The 13,903-nt window shown below is 49.2% G+C and overlaps 1 protein-coding gene across 4 annotated transcripts in view; it reads left to right on the plus strand.

The window, feature by feature from the left end:
• GABRA3 (gamma-aminobutyric acid type A receptor alpha3 subunit) overlaps positions 1 to 13,903 on the plus strand; it is a 72,567-nt gene that overhangs the window by 25,530 nt on the left and 33,134 nt on the right. The window contains exon 1 of one of the 4 annotated variants that reach the window (XM_021406400.1): positions 13,655 to 13,866. The exons of the other annotated variants lie outside the window; for them this stretch is intronic. The gene's annotated coding sequence lies outside the window, so the exon portion shown is untranslated. Of the gene's footprint in view, positions 1 to 13,654; positions 13,867 to 13,903 lie in introns of those variants that run through there. 4 annotated transcript variants of the gene reach the window in all.

Raw genomic sequence — 13,903 nt, forward strand, 5'->3', positions numbered from 1 at the left:
TGACTGTCAGCAGGACATGAGCTTCTGATCTCCAAGGTTATGCAAGAAGCAGTGGGTAACCAGGCAGCAGGGCATGCAGGCTCACTTCTTGGCCTTGTTTTCCTCGGTTTGTATCAGACACATCCCTCTGAACCCCCTTGTCAGCACATGGGAGTGGTGCAGGGCTGGCTGTGCCCAGGCTCCTGCCCCCGCATCCAGCAGAGCCATTTCCGTGCACACTGGGAACTGAGCAATGTTTGTTTAGACTTTGGGAAAGGAGTCTGTGTAAGCAACAGAGTGTTGATGTGGCGACTTCTCCCCTCAAGATAGCCTCTTTGTATTTATTTTCTTATCCCCTCTGTTTCCACCATCTGCTGCCACCCACTCTAATAGCTGCCATGCCAGAGCTCCTCTTCCCACCAGGATGCTGCAGACTCAGACTGAAGCGCAGCAGTGCTGAGGCTGCTTAGGAGCACCCAGCACTGCAGAGATCGTGGCCCCGTGCCTGGGTTCTGCCGCATCCCTGAGGTGTGGATGCAGGCATCCTCTTAAGTGAGGAGTCCTTGCAGTCCTGATGATGTTTCGAGGTTTGGGAGCACACACCAAGCCATGCTGGAAGAAAGGCTGAGGGGCAGAAGTGTCTATCAGGTCCCTCTTTCTTCAGGAGCACCCACAGCAGTGGGGACACAGCCACTTGTGTCAGCAAGAAGTCTTCCATGGCTGGTAGGCGTTTTTTCCCCTGTTTCTGCCACATGTCCTGGGAGTGGCTTGTTCCAATGGGCTGAGCCCTCTGCTAAGTCTGATCCCATGACCACTGAAATGGTCTGCGCTTGGGAAAGGGGTAGCTACGTAAATGGATCGTGTTATGGAGCTTGGAGAGGAAGGAACTTTCAGCAGATAACCTGTCTTTCCCCTGGGTAAACACAGTGCAGATGGGTTATTAAGTCAGAAGAGGAACAGAAATGGACCCTGAGGGAATGAAGACATCTGTTGTCACGGCCAACCTTGTGGGAGAAGAAAATCTCCTGCAGAGCGAGGTTCTATATGGGCAGCTTTGGCCTCCCCACTCAGTCTGGAGCAGTGCGATCACATGGATGCTCTGGCTGGCCCTGCAGGGCTGTAGTGAGGGGCATCTATTTATAGCTCACAAATTCTCTTTGCTGCTGGGGCTTCCTGCAGAGCTGGCGTGCAGGGGCCTCTGCTTTGAACCTGGAGCTCACCTTACTGCAAGGGTTGAAGAGAGGAGATACAGCCAGGAGAAACGGGTAGGGCTGGCTGACAAAAGGAGAGATATCATACACCTGGAAAGGAAGGATGCTCAGGGTGTGAATGTGAGTGATGGGACACTGAGTGATGCTCTGAGAATGACTGATGCACAGAGAACTCTGTATATTCTTTGGCTGCTTACTGTGAGGAGTGATTGATGTTCTGCAGTCCATACACGGCCAGCAGGATGCCCACAATGTCACCTTGGAGGGGTCACAGTGCCTGTCGTTGGGTTGTTTGAGGTTCAGCAATGGTCCCTGTGCAGCTCTCACCTCCTGCGGCATTATTTCCATCTGGTGGATGTTGAGTGTGTTCTGTTGCAACCTAAACACACTGATCCTGTGAATGCTGGGGGAGGGGTAGAAGGGAGGTTTCTAGACTTTTCACAGCCTTTTCCTTCCTTTTAATGCTCTTTGGCAATACCACACTGGAGAGTTTCAATGTTTCTTCCCTTTGCTATCAGGGAGGAGGCACAGGGGCCTTTCTATAGCCCTTTGCAAAGAAGGGAAAGACTTCTCCCATCTTAGCCTCCAAAGCTGTCTGCTTTGGAGGAGATAGGGCAGTCTGAGGTGCTGGTTGGTGTAAGTGTGAGGTTCTGATGGTGTCTGGAGCAGTGCTGGATAAAACCTCCACAGTGGGTGGCCAGAGGAGCCTGCGCTGCAGAAAGCTGCTGGCCTTTCCTTGGGGCTGCCAAGAAGAAAAGGGTTTTGTCACGAGGAGAAGGTCCATGGGTCACAGCTTTTAAGAGATGGACTTAAAACTTTCTGAATAAGCCAGTTTCTCCAACTGCAATTAAATAGTAATTTGTAGCATGTTAAGCAGCTGGGCTGGTCTCGGTGGCTGTTCTCACACCTGGATGCAGTATCACCTTCAGGGTAATTCATGGTATTTCCTTGGAAAATCTTCTATCATGTTGCTCTGGAGTCCCCAGATGTCTGACCTGGTCATGCTGATGGGGCAGCAGCTGGACAGACATCCTGCTGGTCTTTGTCCCCGTGATGTGAAGAGGGTTAGGAGCCTGCTGCAGTGCAAGGGATGAGCAAACACAAGCAACTGGATTAAAGCAATGCCATTGCCTACGAACAAGGCATGGACCCTTTTGGTCTCTTTTCCCTTGGGGGCAGGGCTTCATCTTCAGGACTGGTAGCAAATGGGTCCCCCCAGGCAGAGGGGAAGTCCCAGCTTGTGCCCTCACAGCTGGGGCTATTGGCTGCCTCCTCTTCCTCATCACCAGTGAGATGTTATTCTTCACGGCTTGCTGTCAGCATCTTCATGCCCGCAATGGGCTCAGCGCATATACCCTTTGGCTCAAGCAGATTTCAGGCTCTGCCTCTTGCAACAGAACTCAAATCAGGGATGCCCAACACAGGCACCTCTGGTGCCTTTTATCTGGGCTTGCTATGTCAGATCTGCCCTGCTATTGGTTTTGATCTGTAGCCACCCGTTAATATTTATCCTGCTAATAGATTCTCTTTATTCTTCTCTAAGTGAAGCGCACCCCAGCTGGAGCTTTCCCTCTTTTCTTTCCATGGTGCAGAGTTCCTTCCTGTTTGTTTTATTGATGGTGCAGTTTGGCATGATGTCTTCTGACCATGCAAAATTCTGTATCCCTCTTTTACCACCCATGATTCACTGACTCAAGTGCTGATGGCCAAGAGGTTTTGGTCTTGGGTTCAGAGTGGCTCCCTCTAGGTTGACGCACTCCTGTGAGCTGAGCCGCTCGGTGTGTTACACCCCAGTGCCTCTGTCTTCTTGTCATGACCTCCTGCAGGTAATGGCTTCTCAGTTATTACATGGCCATCCAGGCAGAGGGGCTGAGATAGAATGAAAGAATTACAGATCTGCTCCTTGTTGCAGCAGCTGATTCCAGGAACCGGGGGGGCCAAGCTCTGTCTGCCCTCGAGCTCCTCTGCTCTCCAAGGTGCTCACGAAGCTACCTACGGCTCGTGTCATAAACATTATCTCAATCTGTTGCTTGTGCAGGAGAGGCATTAAATGACAAGCCCAGTGGTCCGTTGTGTTCTGTTATGATTTCCAGGACTTCAGGGCTATGCTTAATCTGTTTTTCTGCCTTAATATTCCACCTCTCCTAAATTCTCATCTTTTCTCTCTGATCTGACTTCATGCCTTGCATTGATTACTCCGGGGAGGAATTTTCCTCTTTCTTAGAGGAAAATCCGTGTCTTATCTCAGCTTTTTGTCTTTGTCTGAGATTCCTTGATGAGTTTTAATTTGAAGCTGAGACATTGCCTGAGCAGTGATTTCTTCTATTTACCTTTCTGGGCAACAGAGACCCTGCTCCGTCTTGTCAAATTTCTGAAGTTAAGATCTATGAACAAATACCAAAAAAAAAAAAAAAGGTTGTTTTCCCCTTGAGTGTGGCTCTCTGAAGGCAGCTTTGCCGTGGATTTGCACAGCCCCTGATGCTCCCCTCTCTCATGCAGAAATCCCTGGTGCTGCTGTTTAAACCCCTGGTGCAGAGGCAGAGGGAGCTCGGTGTGTAAAGGCATGTACACATCAGAAGGCGAGTGAGGAATATGGGCTTGACAGCTATGCCTAAGGGTGAAAGTCTTCTCTTAAATAAGTTATGAATTTGCTTAGGGCAACAGGCTTGTATTAGAGCTTCAGGGATATCACAAACACTCCGGAGGGGTCACAAACCCATCGTGAAAAGATTTATCGCTGCCAGTATGAAGCAGTACCTGGGCTTCAGGTCAGTGCCGTGTCCCTTGGGGCAGGGGCAGGTGGGATGGGCTCTGTGTGGGTCCCCGCCAGCAGCCCTATCCAGACAGGAGCTGTGCAGCTGAATGACCCCCAGTGATGAAGCTGTCCTTGGTCTCCTGAGTTCTTCATGGGGAAGTGACCAAGCCTCCAGGCTATAGGGACTGGGGAAGGTAAAGGTGTTTCTCAAGCTGCTTTGGGTGCCTTTTTAGATGGTACCTTAATTTACTGTGTGTGTTTCCAATGAGGAGTGTGTCTCAAGCCACTAACCCCACTGTGTATCTGTGCACGTTAACAAGATTTTCGCAAAGGGTGAGAAATTTTTCCAGGAGAATGAATCTGTTTGGAGGACTTTTTACTCAACTCATTTATACTGGAATACCTCTCAGAGCTTCAGTCCTAGACTTGCCCTGAGCCAGGGCTGAGATCAGACAGCTCATCCCTCCCTGGAGGGGAAGCTGTGGGTATGAGCTAGAGACAGGATGATGCCATTTGTTTATGATGACTCTGGAAGGCATGAGCTGATGTATAAGCATGTTGAGCATGTGTTCGATGGTTCTAAGAACATTAGTAGATGGTGTTATAGATGGCTATAAACTGCTTGCAAGGATGTCTTTATTGATCTGTTGGACCATGGCAGCTAGACATTTATTAGTTTCCATCCGCTTAGTCCCATGTAAGGGATTTGTAATGTGTCTTTAATTCAGATTGTGAAATAAGATTTTTTTTCTTTTTATTAGCTTCTACTGAGTTTAAAAACAACTTTAATTGGCTCATTCTGGGAAACTAGTGTTGAAACAACTGGTCAAATATTGAGGAAAGAGCAGTTATTTTATTCATTGCGCTAGAAGACAAAATGCTTGCAGCAATTCATGTATCTACAGAGGCACTGATTGCATCTGCTTGATGAGGAAAAGTCATTGATTGTGCTGGTGGTGGATTTCAGACCAGTTCCATCTGGAAGGAGAGATCAAATCACGTCTACATGGCTCTTTGTGACAAGGGGATTGGTGCTGCTGATTTGGACCACGTAGTGCGTTAATGCTGTTTTATTTGTTTAAAGGTTATTATCTGATTAAATCGAAGTATTGAAGTGTTTGTGGGGCTTTGGGGAGTGAGTTGCTACAAGGCTGTGTGGGCTGAACCAAAGGGTTCCCTCAGCCAAGTACTGCTGAAAGTGAAATTCTCACTTTGCTGTCAATAAATGGCAAAACTCTCACTTAATGTGGTGGGGCCAGGAATTTACTCTGCTAATTTATTTGTCTCTGCATCCTAACCTGTAGCTTACTTCAAAGTGTGGCTCTAAAAGATGTACAACTAATGGTTATTAAAAAAAAAAATGTTTTTGTGCTGTACTGCTAATTGCAAACGTAGGGCATAGTTTAGTTCTGAATCTGCAATTTGCACTGTGGGAAAAGGACATCCCGTTCACTTTGCTTTCCAGAAGAGCACAATTCAAGCCAACAACAAGCTTGGGTAAAGCAAGTGTTTTTTTTTTTCTCCCAGTCGACTGGAAAATCCTATTGATGACAAAGTTCAGACTGAATCAGTGGATGGGATGATTCACAACTGGAGCAAAATAAATGGAAAATTCAGGAGGCTTTATTTCGACTGCAAAAGTAATTTCAGGTGCTTCTTTTTTGGAAGGATCAGTTGCAATTCTGGTAAACTTTGTAAGGGGAGGGATGCAATGACAATAAAGAAAAGAAAGAGCCCCCACACACCGCAGTTTGCAAAGGGGGATATGGCAAAGGCTCTGCGCCCATCTGAGCTCTTGCTGAGGAAGTGATTTGCATTCACACAGACCAGGTCAGATTTTTGCAGTCCTGAATTCATCCTTAGCTGAAGACCCGTCTCCTGTAGTGCTGTGAGTGCTGTGTTAGCCACTTAAAGCCACTGTTCCGCCAAAAAAGGTGTAAACTTCTCGTTCCAGTTGCTGCTCTCTATAGAGGGACTTGCGCACATGGGAATTAAATTAGAGGTGTTCTGGTTAGAGAGATCAGAGCTCTTCCCTCTGGAGAGATGTACCTGTTCTCATGCTGAGAATTTGGGAAAACCTTTTCCTAGAAGAGGATCCTGCTTGCCTGTGGGAGCCTTAAAGAACAAAAGTAGGAAACCTCAGCTCTTCTTCCCCCATCGATCTCACTGTCATCACAAGAAAGCCTTTCTGATCGCTTTTCTTTGTCATGTAACACTAATACCATTAGGTCCACTTTGGCAAGGAAAGCGACATATAATTAATTTGCACATCAGGAGGGTAGCTATGTGATTTTTATACAAATGAGAAGCTTCTCACTGCGGAAGGCACTGCTTGGGCATGGCCATGGTGCAGGTGGGACCCCCTCCTCTACCCAGGCAGGGAGGGGACTGAATGGAGCACACGAGAGGGGAGGGAAGAAGATGGGGTGGATCAGGAGCTGGTGTCATTGTGTTCTGAGCAGTTGTTTGAGGCAGGTGAAAGTATTTTCAAGCCTCTGCCTACCTCCACTGTTTTGTTGGTTTTTTTTAATCCACAGCTGTATTAGAATTATTATTTTGATGCACAATGCATTAACAAGGGGAAGAAGAAAACCCAAACCCTATCCTGACTGATTTGTTCCCAGAAAGATGTTTAATTTTGTATGTATAATTGAAAGGGGCTAAATATAGCTGTATTAATATTTATGGGCCTGCTGCTGGAGTCAATACAAGAGTTGCTGTTCAAGGCAATTAAGCTTTACCTTTTCACATCCAAGATTTCAGTGTTTAGAGATGACACTAGTTGTGTGACCTGCATCCAAGAGAGAATGAACTAAAAGCATGCCATTATCTGTTGAGTATGATACCCTGTATTTAGTGCTGTTTGCTGACAGGCTGTTTGTCTCCAGCATGGGTGATCTCTTGGAAGGACAGCTGCTTGAACAGGGGGGAATCAGTAGGCTCGGGGTTTTGCAGAACGGTCCCCACAGATGATGTGGATGTGGAGGAACTCAGTGACTGGACTTTCTCATAGGATTGGAAAGTGGGCATTGTCCACCTCTGGGGATAAGGGGAGGGGTTTAGGCTTGCAGTTCGTGGGCTGTGTTCATCTACAGCCTGGAGCTGGGACATCAGAAACAAGGTTGTCACTGTCTTGGGAGGGCAGGGAGTGCTCTTTGTACCTTTTTCTCAGTCCTGGGCTTTCTGGGGCTAGTCACAGCCTTCATGTCACGAAAGCACAGGGAAAGCAAATCCTGTCCTGAGATCTGAGCCGCTGTAGGGAGCGCGTGCACGGGGAATTAGGTCGAGGCTGTAACGATGAAAACAAGTCAGTTTGTGTTAATAGCAGAGGCAAAATGATGATGCACTTGATTTCCAAAGAACTGCCTTTCAAGAGAAGGGTACCACTAGGATAACATGACAGCAGTCCTGGCAGCAGCTGAATTGCCCTGCACTGCCGCTTTTTGGAAGCCGCAGCTCCTCGCTGCTCCAGTTAACAATGAAGCTGTTAGACACCGTAAAAGTCCCGCACTGATAAGGGCTGTCTGGATCCTGCCTTTCTACTAAATTTGATCAATGTGTCAGGTTTTACTTTCTTCCATCTGGATGCTAATAGCTGCCTCTGAGGAGGAGAGCTGAAGGAAAGAGCCCTGGGTGCCGCTGTCCCACAGCGAAGGGCTGCCCCAGGGTGGGTGCTGGCTGCAGGTGCTGCAGAAGGGAGGTGGTCCCCATGGGAGTGAGCCTGGTGCTTGGCTCTGCTCCCAGAGCTTGTGCCCTGTGCCTTTTGAAGCATTGTGTGGGCGTATTTCACTGATGTGTCCGTTTGGTTGCTGGAAGCCTTTTAGCCCCCTTCAATAAGCATCCAGGAGAAGTATTTCCCGTGGCTTTCATTTGCTTTTGGAGCACAACAGTTGCTTAAACAAGGAGGGAAAAGCATAAATCAAATGGCACACCTGTGGAGGTAGAAACGGCCACACTGTTAGTGGCTTAACGTGAGGTTTGCACTCCAGGTAGCTCTCCTGGATCCAGCCGTGGCTCAGGGGATTTGCACCAAGTTACAATGACCCCAGTGCACTCATCTTTCCAATGACAGCATCCTTGCCAAAAGGTCTGATAACAACAAGGCATTGTTCCTTGGTATGCCACTGAGCGCCCCGAACAAGGGCAAGCCAAGCTATATATTTAGGAGCATGGGAATTGCACCAGTTAATTTTAAAAATCTCATTTAGCTAAAGCAGCACAAGCCTCCATGAATATTTATCTGGTGTTATGGAAGCATGTGGACTCCCACCTACTTTATTAAATTGATTTTCAATAAAAATGCCAGTGGAAGACATTTGATTAATGGCCAGTGGGACGGCACAATGAATGCAAAGCCTGGAGTCAGCAAGAAGTGTCCCCTGGGCTGCGTGTCCCTGCTGGAGGCTGGGCTAAGAAAACATGGAGCAGCTTCTCTGGGGGGACAACAGTAACATTTATCTGTGTGGTGTCTGCGATGACAGGAGCAGGAGCTTCACTGAGGGCCAGCAGAGCCTGCTCCCTATTCTCTGCCTTGTTTTGTGCTTCCTGCACAGGCTGCACCCAAGAATCAAGCAGAGCAGTGAGCTTCAGTGGTCGCATAGGGTCTGAGTGAGGCTCCCTGGGCCTTTGTATTTAAACATGCCTGGGATTAGCTCCGTCAGCTGGATCCTCGCGGCTCCCAGCGATTTGCCTGCCTGGGTTTGTCTCCTGGTGGCAGGCGATTTAAAGCTGCTATGTTACAGCTCTATTAGGGAGCCCTGGCATGGTTTCCTGCTGGGATGCCCTCCAGGACCAGCATTGCCTCTGTGCCATGAGCCGCTGGGAGGTGCTGGATGTGGTGCAAGTAGGGGTTACTGACTGTGGTACCCGGGGCAGAGCATCAGCACCACTCTTCACCCCCATCCCTTCCCCTGGAGGGCAGCAGGGCTGGGGCAGAAAGGGGCTGGAGCTCCTGCTGCAGCTCTCCCCTCCCCTCTAAGGCTGAGAGGCTCTTGCAGTAGTCTCTATTTTGCAATACTTTTTTTTTTTTTTGGTATTTTTACTTTTCTTTTTTCTTGTGTAAGTGTTCAGAGGCTGAGAGTGCTCTTCCTGCAGGAGAAGAGGGGATCTGTGGGCATCACTTGCCCTGGGGACGTGGCTTCCCCTGGAGATTGATGCTATATGGCCCTGCCACTGCCCTTTGCTGCATCAGAGCCTGAGAGAGATGGGTACAGGGGAATTGCGTGCACAGTACTGGGTTCCTTCAGTATGTTTGCAGAACTGCATGGGTAACCCCTGTGTCAGCAAGGAGCTGGGCATAGGGGAGTGATGGGAACAAGGAACTGAGAGGAAAAAAGGAGACAAAAAAAAAAACACAAAAAAAACAGCTTCTGGCTAATATTTATGTGGCAAGAAAAAAGAGAGAGTCCTAGCTGAAAACAGGCAGAGAAAAGGCAGCGTGGCAGCCAACATATTCTGGAGACAGCTCTCTCCTCTGTAGGCTGCAAATCACCAAAAAACATGTCAGTAAAGAACACTGGCATACCCTGTCTCTAATAAATACATATTTGAGAAAGACATTTCTTCAAAACTTCTGTGAGGAGATGTCTAATTCTGAAGGGATGGGATGAGAAATGACATCTAAATGGAAAGCAGGGAGTTGCCATGGGAACTAGGATGCTTTGAACACGCACATTGCTAAAACAAGAAAACATTATCCCCAGTAAAGGAAATTAAAAATCACATCTGGAGGCATCTGCCCTCTGTGCTTCTCTGCTGGGCATGTCAGAGCGTGGTGCAGCACAGCGTAATTCATGGAGCGGGCAGAACCGAGAATTCAGTATTTACTGCCCTGTGTAACTGCAGTAAGTGAAGAGCCTTCCTGCCCACGGGGCAGGCAGTGCTATTGTCTGAAAGCTGCTGTGGAGGGAAGATTTGGAGTCATCACGGAATCTCCTCTCAGAGGGTTTTCCTCACTTGGGGGTGGAACAGCAGCCGAGCTGACCAGGGCCAGGCAATGTGAATTTAAAAGTTTATTTGTACCCCATATCAGCATGGCTGCAAGCTAAATGAGCGGCAGCCACGCAGCCGAGGGACCCGGGCATCGCAGGGAAGAGGCAGCACCTTGAAACCTTGACTTGGTCTTCAGAAAGGCAAAGGCAGTGTTGGGGTATGTGCCACTACCCCCGGAGCAATGAAGGATGCCCGCAGAAGGATGCTGCTGCGGGGGCTGATTGAGTTCTCCTGCTGACGGACACGCCAGGCAGGAACTCACAGGGGAAATAAGGGAGCCAGCGTGCAATTTACCATGCTGCTCCCTGCTACGGTTTGCTTGTAGCTTTCTCTCTGTACCTGGTGCTGGCCTCGGGGGACAGGCTTGAGAATTAAATGGACTTTCGCTCTGAGCCGTACAGCAAGCCCCAGGAGCTGCCAGCTTTTGCTGCTTTTTGTGCACTACCGTCCATCACACAGCCTGGGAGAAGGTACAGCCAGGGGCACGGGAAAGCGGTGCTGAGGCTGAAGGACATGGGGAAACCGAGGCAGGGCAGAGCTGCGTGGCTTTCCCAGGGCAGGTTGGCACTGCCTCTGAGCTCAGAGCTCAGGCTCAGCCTGCAACCCACATGCTCCGGAGAGCTTGTATTGTTCTCTCTCCCTCTGCATTGACATAAAATTAATGTAATGCAGCAAGTCTCTCCGATTTTTTCCTGCTTGTTTCCTAGTGTTTCAGCCTTTCCGGTGGTTTTCTACATCTCAACGATGATCGGGTTAGCAATAACAGTTCTGTATTGCACCCTCCTGTTACCTGTTTCCTGGAGCTCTGATGAGTTACAGACCTCAGCAAGCAGTACAAAGCTGAGGATTTCACTGGCAGCGTGCTGAGGTTTTTGCAGCTCCTCTCTGAGCACATGATGGCCTCTGGGGACCTCAGAGGTGAGTTTGTGTTAAAGAAGGGCTCCCTGTGTCTGAGCTAAGCAGAGTCTGTGACAACTCAATGGGGCTGCAGTAGATGGAGCAGCACTGTTCCCATGCCAGGACTGCCTTCCCCAAGCACCCCTGGCTGAGCCAGTGAGAGCAGCTATCACTGCTGAATGTGTTACATTACATATGCTAATTTACATTTGCACATTTTCTCGCTGTATTTATAATATATAACAAACATGTTTGTGTAGCATCTCTCTTCCATTACCACAGGGTTTCAAAGAGCTGGAGCTCTAAAAGCACGCTCACACATACGTATTCCTCCTCTGTCTTTACAGCATCTGAGGGTGTCCTGAGTCCTTAAAATAGTAACTACAGCAGCTTTGTTCATTCTCTCGTTTCTGTCTGTAGCAAAAATAGCTCAACTAATTTGTAGTCGCTGTTTGTAGTCTGGATGTGTGAGGACAAGGGCTGTGTGTGAAGCCTCCATGACTGCACATCCTCACACATTGCTGCTTCTGACTCTTCTCTGTATGGATTTTTTTAATTTATATGTATACACTTTGCCAATAGCTTGCACCATATACTGATTCTGGCCTCGGAGCTTGTATTTAATATCACTCATTTAATGCAGTAATAAGAATATGTGCGTGTCTGCGTGGAGCAATGAGGGAAAGCTAAATTAAATTACATGAGCCATGCGCGTGGTTCTGTGAAGCCTTTTGGTAGTTTTTTCTGCCTGGGCTCCGGCTCCTAATGGGGGGAGGTTTATCACGGCTTTCTTTCTGCCTTTTGTCTTCTGAAAGCTTTAGGGCTGATTTGCCAATCTGAATAAAGGCTGGCAGAAAAGCAGGTGCCTCAAAGATGTTAAGTCCCTGCAAGATTTGTGAAATTATGCAGATGAATGGAGAAAAGTAAGAGAGAGGTTGCTGGATGGGATCAACTGGTGTGAGGCATTGCAACAAAGAGGCAGGGAGGCTGCTCTGTTCCAAAGGCTGAGCTGACCGTCCCCATGTAATCTGCAGAGCTCGTGCGCAAGTGGCAGCAGGAGTCGCTGGGGATGGGCATCCATCAGGCATGGAGGTGCTGGAAGTCCTGCGTGAGCCACGCTCAGGTGGGGACTGGCCCACCTCTGGGTCCCCTGTCCAGATCCTGTGAAGGGCGCTGGGTGCAGCAGGCTGATATTTTCAAGGAGAGTGACCAGCAGCCTTGTTTCCATTACGTTTGTGAGGTCTGTTTGATCCCAAGACTTCAGAAGTCCCCAGGAGTGTAATGGAGGACGTTCAGATCCCTCACACGGGCTGAGTTATCTCCACTTTGTGAGACCGCTTCTGAAAACAAGCTAACAGCCGAGCAAACCACATCAGACAAATAGCTGGTGACATATAGGCAGAGCTAGATACGGATCTGATCCAAACATCTCATTGGCAATCCCCTGCAGGCTTTTACTCACCCCTGCTTTTGCTGAGATAAGACATTTATTTCAGACATTTACATTGTTTCTTTCCTCGCTCTGTGGTTTATTTTGCAGAGAACAAGTTTCCCCATGCTCAGTCCTCGGCTGACCACACTCTGCAGTGGGTGAGCGTCCCGTTGGCTTTAACCCCATTGTCCCATTGCCCTTTATAGGTGGGAGCGTGAGGCTAAGGCCGGCCTTCATCCATGAGACCCTCACATTCCTTTCCTTCTGTACTCACTAGAGAGAGGCAGATGCTACCAGAGGTGCCAGGTCTGGGTGCTCACCTGCTTCCAGGACTGCCCACCCTCCAGAAACAGCAAGCTCCATCACACAGCTCTCTGCTGTTTCTGTTTTTCGTGGAGCTGGTGGCAATTTATTCCTCTGTAAGGAAAGCAGATTAGGTGACCAAAGCATCTTACTTATATTCTTGGTTGGTTTTGTTTTTGGTTTTTTTTTGGTTTTTTTTTGTTTTTTTGTTTTTTTTTTTTGGCATACCTGTGCATGCTGCCTTCCAATTTGGGGAAAAATTCAGAGGATAAATTTGTGAAACCTGGGCACGTGGGTGTGGTGTGAGAATGGCTGCTGTTTCTGGACAAGTCATTTCATATTCGGGGATGCTGAGGCACTAAAGAAGCCAAGCAGCATTCAGAAATACAGTCACTGAGTTTGGTGCAACGGCACCGAGATGCCAATGAGTGGAGGGGGCTCAGGGTGAGGTGTGGGCTGGGGTTGCAGCGTGCCACCTCCAAGGGCAGCACAGCTCGGGCAGTAGCATGGGCCAGCTCTGTGTTCTCAAAGGCTGCTCTCCTGGGGCTGCAGCTCGGGGTGTGGGAGGAGAGGATGTCCTATCCCTCATTTGTTCTGGAGGCTGACACTGGAAGGAAATTAAATGCCCACGGTGAAAAGCTGAGAAAATGAAGACGGAGACGCCCAAAAAGCAGCTGCAAAAATGATCTGCTGCTGCTTATTAGTTTGCGAGGCAAGAGCTTGGGGGAAGGCAGGAGGTGGGGCTGGCTGTGCAGACTGCCCTTCTGTGTTTCCCTTCTTGGAAATGCCGGGCTCTAATGCACCATGCCGCCCTGCGTGCTCGCTGTGTGTGACGCGGTGCAGGGATGGCTGTACCATCCCCTCTCTTTGCACGGTGACTCTGCCCTCACAACACGCGTGCAGGAACTGTCCTGGAGCAGATTTTGGGCTGGTGCCCTTGGGTGCTGCAGCAGCACCGTCCTTCTCTCTGCTTGGCGCAGTTATCTCAGAAACCCCCGTCCCTCGCTCACTCAGCTCCTCGGCGAGCTGAGGCTGCGCAGCCTCCCCTACGTCAGCATGGCAGCCCGGAATCCCCAGCACGGAGCTGCGGCGGCTTTGCCCCCGTTTTAGCAGCACGCAGCAGCGGGGAACCTCCGGTGCATCACTCCGCAGGCTGACGGCACGGCTCCGGGAACCCCGGCTGGGAAACGTGACCGTGTTCGGCCCATTCCAGAACTGAAATGCAACCGGACGGGTTGGTTATAATACGGCTGAGATTCTTAAAGAAGCAGCACTTGATGAGTGCGTCAAGACGTTTAGTAAGAGCCTTTGCAGCCGTTCCTCCCTCCGCCCCCC

Source organism: Numida meleagris, chromosome 8 (genome assembly GCF_002078875.1).
Source record: "Numida meleagris isolate 19003 breed g44 Domestic line chromosome 8, NumMel1.0, whole genome shotgun sequence".
Lineage (NCBI taxonomy): Eukaryota > Metazoa > Chordata > Aves > Galliformes > Numididae > Numida > Numida meleagris.